Raw genomic sequence first — 8433 nt, 5'->3', positions numbered from 1 at the left:
ACAGTTGCAGGGTTATTTTGGTGATAACGATTTTTTTTCTTTTTTCTTTTTGCCCTAACATCCTACGCTTGCATGATCTGTACTACCCTATAGGTTCTAGGTCGGTATTCTACATAGCATGCCTTGAGTTTGGTTTCTAATGTGAATTGCACGATCAAAAGAGGCTGAAATGCCTATATAAGTCTTTTCGACTTCCAAAATAATAAATTGTAAGGGAACTGTTATTAGCACTTCAAAAATCTCATTATGCACTCCTTATAAGTGTAATTTTCTTTCTAATTATAGAAAATTTAGAATACTAAATGAGATTTTTAGAATGCTAATAACAATTTTCAATTGTAAACTCTTTACATATAAATCATTCTTGTTTTCTGTGTCCTAGATTCTAGAGACCAATAATATAGGCTGAAAAAGGCATTGTCTCGGTCAGGTTTCAACAAACGAAACGGGACCAATATTTGCCAAGGAGATTATTATAATGTAGGTCAATCAACAAGGGTCAACTGCTCAGTAGAGGGAGATGGGTCTTTATATAGAGTATCCGATGCTCTTAAAATCCGACGCACGAATAAATTACAAAATACAAATATTATTTTATTAACAAAAAAAAAAAAAAAAATTTGTAAAGATGGCCAGAACAGACTTACATGTCCCAAATGAATTTCAAACATCTTATTTATAGAGAATTGACTCTAATTCTTTTTTTTCAAAATACAATAATATATTTAACACTAAGAGAAGAAGGAGTTCGGTTAAACCACACAATTGAAAACTTAATTTGGTAACGAATTCGCGAACTTAATTAACTCTAATCCTCATATGGAAAGAATCGAAATCCTTAACTTACAGCAAAACCCTAAGACACAAGATACCAAATACCCTTACATACCAAAAAACTAAATAGCTAACTTAGAAAGTAACGCAATGCCTTCTGCGGAGGCGTCGTTTTTTTTTTTTTTCTTTTTCAAATATTTCTTTTTGGTTCTTCATCATTCAAATGCCTTCAAACTTCATCTATTGAATCCATGAAAAGTTATTATACTTCTACCACGGGCACTTGATTTACCTTGATGATTGGCATTGTTCTTTGCAACTTCTATAAATTCATTAAGTCCAGCTAGATATTTAGGATGTCGACGATCCCTAACGTGAATACATTGTATGTCCATGATAATATCTATGCACTCTTGTTCCCTAATATGAATCTATGTTATCAAGAAGCTCCAATCCAACCTCCTGAACTTCCAGTTTTCCGAAGGGTTACAAAACTCCAAACCGCCAGAAAACCCTCGCCTCTTTCCCTCTCCAGAAAATCGTAACCTGCAATCGTCTTAGCCGCCAGCCTCTTGCCATGCTTTGGGGCCGATGGCAGTCCATCCCTATCTCCTCCTAGCTTCCCTTTCCTTTCTTTCTTCCCTCAGCCTTCCTTCTCCTCCCTTCTACTCCACCTCCCTTTCCTCTTCTCTCTGCGTTTCAAAACATTTCCTTCTTCCATCCCCTTTTTTTCTCTCCCACCATTTTGTGCACTGCTGTCCCATGGCTTTGGGTCTCCTTCCTAGATCCGGGTTTTTCCCTTCACAAGGTCTCCTCCTTGATTTGGGTTCGATTTGGGGTTTGGGTTTAGATTGGGGCTTTCGGTGGATCAGAGCCACTTCTGTCATACTTTCCCGGTGCTATGATACTCCCATCGACTTATTATGTGGATGCCCCGCCTTCTGGGCCCAGATCTATTGCTGCGCCACCTGGGTCGTGCATGTAAGAGTATGACTATGATTCTTACAAGTTTTGGGATAATTGATATTATAAAGAAATCTAAATAATGTTTACAAGAGCTAATCCAATCATATATATTGGTATATTGAGAACTCTTGTGTTTGCTCGTTTATAGGACTTATACTACTATAAGGAATGCAGTCTTCTATTCCTTGTAGGATTGTAATAGGGCAATCTATGTTTAATATAAAAACATAAGCCACTGCTATGACTAAACTAAGATTATGCAATTGATGAGGAATCGGGAACCAATTGGTTCATATCTCTGATTTCTTTATTGGTTGTGCAAGTACATTCTGCTTATGCTTAAGTGGGAGAATCATATGTTCGAATGTAAGCATAAGGCTAATATTTAGGCCGGCCATTTTGTGTTACTTAATTTGTTTAAGTAATGAGAAGGATCCTATTATGTCGGTTAGCATTCAAAAGGAAATGAATTTGGTTTCCATATGGATTTTGATTAGTCATTCATTGTATTGGAATGATTTTTAGTTAATATAGTTGCTATTAACTCGTACTTAACTTGGTTGTGTTAAGTATGGCCTAGATAAGTGGGAGCAAATTGGTTTGGTTTTGCTATATTGGTTCACATAATTACAAAGTGCAAATTAAGTATGTTGTGACTTTTGAGTTAATTCTATGATGTAATAGAAAAGATTCTTACGTTCAATACTTTAAAATGCATAGGTAAGTTGTATGTGAGGTTAAGCTTTTGTTATCCAAAAAATTTGGTGATCACTTCTATGAATATGATAAAGTTGTTGATTGGATCATAACTGCGCTATTCATACAATTATGAATAATTTTAAGTTGATAGCTTACTATTGAGAATGTTTGGTAATTTTGATATCAATTTTGGGCTATATGAGTGGGAGTAGACGTCTTGGTTTACTCTTGAGCTTAGATACTGTAAGACTCCGTATTTTAAAAATAAATATTTGTTATTATTATTATTATTATTATATACCACGTGCCTAGCTCCTATCAGTACTAGTCTTAATTATCTTGGGAGACAGAAATGGGTGATTAGTAAGCACTCTAGTGTGCTGATTTGCAAGGCTATTTACTTGGATGTGTCATCCCTTGCACACATGCAATTGACACCTTGCATAACTAGTGACTAAGATCTTGATGCTACAGTAGGTGTCGCAAGGAAAGTATCACCTTCATACACACGTAGGAGTTTACGCATAGGACTTCATATATTTTATTGTATATTTTCCTTGGACCTCTGGTCTTGGAGCCGTTCTATTTCCTTATAATTAGGAGCAAAGGCTCGATTCTTTTGAAACCACAGAAGCATGCAATGCATGCATTACGTAGAGATGATGTATATATAGCATATATCTATGTATATATATGTATGTACGTGTGTGGGTATATATATTATATATGTATAGAGAGAGATAGAGAGCTAGGGTTTGAGGTTTGTGGAGATGTTAGTTAGGTTGTCTTGCCAAAGCTCAGATTTATCGAGGTGAGTGGTTTATGTAATGTGTTTCAAAGTATTCTTATTTTCTGACAAATGAAAGTCATGAGTTATCGTGAGATTTTTCTATATTTCAAATATCTCTCTATTTCAAGTCAAGCATGTTGGATTTTGTGAAGTACTTTCAGAGTTATTATATATATCTGATCAGCGAATTGTTTGAGATGTTAATGGAGCATGAGAACTTTGGTGTTGCATTAATCCGACAGATAAATGTAAACTACACATGGGGACATTAGGGATCACGTGGTGAGTTACAATTTATGAAGGATATAATGAACACGTGAAGGGATGATATGATATAGCATTATGTGTATAATGATTGGATATTATTATCCTATTTTATAGTGTGATTAAAATGGCGAGCTTGACTGGCATACTATATATTCTACTCACTGAGCGACGGTGGTTGTTGCTCACCCCTCACCTATTATTTTACAGATGAGTTATTTGGCAAGACAGGTGTCAAAAGAGCTGAGGTTGTGATTGAGGAGAAATTTAAGGATTTTAATTTATTACTTTTGTACACCTTGTAAGGATTTTGGAGTTATTTTTAATAAGAGAAGTTCATTTTCCAACCCGTGTCAATTTCCCTCTTATTTATTTAGCTTTTAACTCACGTTTCAGATTCGGGTTTGAGTTTTTATTACCGACTTGGGTTCGGGGCATGACAGATACATTGCTATGAACATGAACTGGACATTGTGATTTGTAAGTTAAATCTGTATGTTGTGTTGCAGAGGCAATTATAAATTCATTGTTTTGGTTTATGTAAGCTTGTTTTGTCTATGTACTAGTGTGTTGATGAATGACTTATGTGATCACCTTTATAATAATTTGAGATGATTATTTGTTGTGATGAATCATACTCAAGTGGGAGAATGTAAGAGTATGAGTATGATTCTTACAAGTCTTAGGATAATTGATATTATATAGAAGTCTAAATAATGTTTACAAGAGTTAATCCAATCATATCGGTATATTGAGGACTCTTGTGTTTGCTCATTTATAGGACTCATACTAATATAAAGAATGTAGTCTTGTATTCCTTTTAGGATTGCAATAGGGCAATCTATGTTTAATATAAAAACATAAGCCACTGCTCTCACAAAAGATATGCTCAATATTGAATTAGGACGTATTATTAGTTTGAGTACTTTTGGTTTTGCAAGAGAGGAGAAGGTGCACTGTTTAGAAGTCGGTTTTGGCTTATTCTTCTGCTGTTTTTACGGGTTAGTTTGTCATTGTATTTATCGAATTGTGATTTTAATACTTGTATATATTTATGGTTCATGAGCTCAATCTCTTAACTTATATTTTTGATAAGTTTAGTATTATAGTGCAAACGTTGTAGTTGCACAACCTTGGGCATGCTAATCTGGCCTTTTATAATTAATCATATTATAGTGCAAACATCGTTAGTACTATTATAGGTGTATGGCCTTTTATATTTTAACTAAAGTCGGCAATGAAATTAATTAATAAACCAATTTAATTACACAAGCTATCAATGACATTAGTAGCATGTCATGGCTACCCATATTAGATAGAAGTATTCATGAATTGATCATGATACTCTTTTGAACCTTAATTGTAGTTATAGTTCAATTTGGTTTTTCTATCATCCATATCCCAATCAATGTGATGTGGACTTAATTCAAATCACATGTAGTCATCTATGATAGCCATAATGTGTTTTATGTTGAAGCAGTTCTTATAAACATAGCTTGATTAACAAGTACTTCAGCCAAAGATTTCTAAAAAGGATATTCAAGTGGCTTCTAGGAATATCTTCTTCTGTTGAACAATAAAAGGCGATACATTCCTTATTGTGCATTCATGTATCTTCCTATACATATAACACGAGTATCACACTATCGGGCCTTACGAAGCTGCGAAGCAGTGGGGACTTTGAGGTGAAACCAAAGTTCATATCCATAAGCATAAGATACCGATGATGGCTTAGGTCTGAGAACTATTTGCATACTATAATCCTAAGCTTTGTAATGTTTGACATGCAGTAAGCATCCATACGGTTAATCTTCTTGAGCGGTCAGGGAGTTACATTCGTAACTTAATGTTATGTTCACGCGGTGATATTCTATCTTTCCAGGAGTACTACCTGTACGTAGTCTATGTCTGGGGAGCATACTTGACAGGAGATAGACACAGGCGGTAGTTAGTGAACTTGTTCAACAAACATGCACTTGTATATCCACCATGTCTCCAACACGCGCAACGCAGGACCATACTAACATTAATGCGATATAAATTGGCCTTACCAGATAATCAATGTCTAGTTGGCTTTTCAAATGGTAAAAACTTTGTTTAAGGACTAAGCGACTATAGAATACAAGTCTCCATGCGCTAACCTCGTTTAGGCTTAAATCCTATGGACTCAATCATAATATGTTATCTCTATAATGTAAAGCCAAAACTCATGAAGGAATAAAACTTGCCCCTTTATTAATTAATTTAAAAAGAAGTTGTTATATAATATCCAACATTACAAATAGTCTTTTAGGGAACAACTCTAACTCATGTACAACTCTTATCCAATATTACTAATAGCCCTTAGGATATAACACGTGGATAACGTTGGTTGGATATGGTGGCTCATGAAGATATTTCAAATCCTCTGAACTCCTGTGTAGCTCTTTTTCGAGCATGGTTATGATGTCTTCCTGAGTTGGGGAAATTGACGACGATGAGAGAGCTGTCGAAGGCTTGGCCTATGAGGAAAACAACAATGCAAGTGCCGAGTCTGACCCTGGGAGTGGAAGACATCCTCAAGCTTCATTGGGGAAGGACATGGAGGGTGAAGACAATGGCAAAGAGCTAAGCGACAATGATGATAGCAAAGCCGTAGAGGATGTTGATCTTGATGAAGCCGATAGATTTTTGAATGATGACGTTCAGGTGGAAGTGGAAGATACAGAGGTATGTTTCCTTGTTTTTCGTTAATGTTTGCCCTTGCGTGAATTTGCTACTGTCAACCTTCTCTTTAAGTCTTTGAATTTATCACAAGCTTGCATGTGCATGTATGAAGCAGCTAAATTTTTCCTAGCATGCTTTATTCGTGTTTTTGCATGTGCATGTATAAACATGTTGGTCTGTTGGAATTCCATATTAGATAGCTTCTGTGGGCTGTGTTGCTTTATGTCTTCGCTTATCGATTTGTCCCCTCACTTGTGCATACTTTCATACTTTCCTTGTAGGTGAATGATTGTGCTGCAGAGGCTACATAAGGTGTTCAATCCCCTAGTGACGTTCTTCCCGAGCTTATAACTTTTCCTAAGGAGGTTCTTTCCCTTGAGAAGTAGGCATCGGTTGAAGAGTGGGCATCGTGGCATGAGGCTCTCGGGAAGCTCAAGTATAGTATCGCCAATGAAGCCAAGGTATTAAATTCAATGAAGGAATTGATCCTTTTAGGCGAAGCTTTCTCTTCCTGGGTTGACTTCAGAGGAGTAAAGGTCTGCTCTGGGCTAGCTAAGGTGTTAGGCAGGTTCTTCAAGCATGCCAGCGATGCAGATGTGAACTTGATAAGTCTATCTGCTTTCATGCGCGGAATGATTTTTGAGAAGCTTGGGACCCTGCTTTAAGGCATGGAGCATACTTACCTATTGGAAATCATAGAGCATAGACGGCTACGTTGGCGGGATATGATTAGCGATGTGGCAGCTTTGGGTGTGCCAGTGGGTTTCCTAGTTGAGAAGCTAGGAGAGTTGTGTGATACCATGTTTAGGCTTCGGCTTGAAAAAGAGAAGGATGTCTTAGATCAATTCATCAAAGTCAACAAATTGATGAGTGCTCTCGAACTGCAGTGTAAAGAACTAGAGGTTGAGAAGCTTAAGTTGAAAGAGTTGGTCCATGGGAGCTCTAAGGAAATATCAGCTTACCCTTAACTTGCAGCAGATTAGTTGCATACTGGCACCTTTAACAATTCTTTTGAAAGATGGTGCTCTGAACTTAACTCTTCACCTTTCTATGACTGCGCGCTTTGCATGACTTTGCATTTTTTTAACTCTCGACTTTTTTTCTTGGCAGAGCATGAACCTTGAGATGTTGTAGTAGCGGGCTATGAAGACATTTGCTTTCCTCACTCTGCTTTTACTTTTTGTTGTAATTTGTTTTTGGACAACTAACTTATATCTTTTTGAACAATGGCCATAGGGCCACCTTGATATGCGTTTAACTTATTTGCTTTTGGGTTTGGCTGCTGACATTGAATTTAGCATGATGCTTGGATTTAATCTTGTAATTTCATTAGCTTTCTCTTACTTCGAGTGCATGAAAATTTTCTGGACGAAATTTTGTTTAGGCTTTGAGACATAGGCTCGAGCTTTTGCTTGCTTTCCTGGGGAAGATAGTTGATCTTGCCGCTTGGCACTTTGTCAGTGAGTTTCCCGGAGGAAAGATGGAAAAGATTTCATAGCTTCCGTAGTGAAGTAGAGCAAGTCAAGAAAGCTTGGCTTGCTCAACATTGACTTTGCATTGATAGGCTTTGGCATGTTGTGTGAGTATAGCTTTTAAAAAACTTTAGTTGCTTGACTCAATGGTTTTGCATGGCATGTTGGCTTGGCATGGTTGCATAAGCATTGAACCATTAAGCAACTAGCTTAACATTGATTTTGCATTGATAGGCTTTGGCATGTTGCGTGAGTATAGCTTTGAAAAAGCTTTAGTCGCTTGACTCAATGGTTTTGCATGGTATGTTGGCTTGGCATGTTTGCATGAGCATTGAACCATTGAGCAACTGGCTTAGCATTGATAGGCTTTGGCATTTTGCATAAGTATAGCTCTGAAAAAGCTTTAGTTGCTTGACTTAATGGTTTTGCATGGCGTGTTGGCTTGGCATGTTGCATAAGCATTGAACCATTGAGCAGCTTGTATGGCATTGATAGGCTTGGCATGTTGCATAAGTATAGCTTTGAAAAAGCTTTATTTGCTTAACTCAATGAGTTTTGCATGGCGTGTTGCCTTGGCATGTTGCTTGGTGTGGGCTTTCCTTATAGCCTTGTCATGATTACTGCTATAGTTTGTTTAGAAGTAATCCTTCCAGTCACTCTTGCCAATGTAAAGAAACTAATGTACCAAAGATTTTGACAAAACACTCCTTTATTTCATTAATTTGGGGTACATCAATCGTTGCATGGCTTTACAAGGCCTCA

Source organism: Pyrus communis, chromosome 15 (genome assembly GCF_041283825.1).
Source record: "Pyrus communis isolate YQ-2024b chromosome 15, ASM4128382v1, whole genome shotgun sequence".
NCBI lineage: Eukaryota > Viridiplantae > Streptophyta > Magnoliopsida > Rosales > Rosaceae > Pyrus > Pyrus communis.
This window is presented reverse-complemented; position numbering follows the sequence as displayed.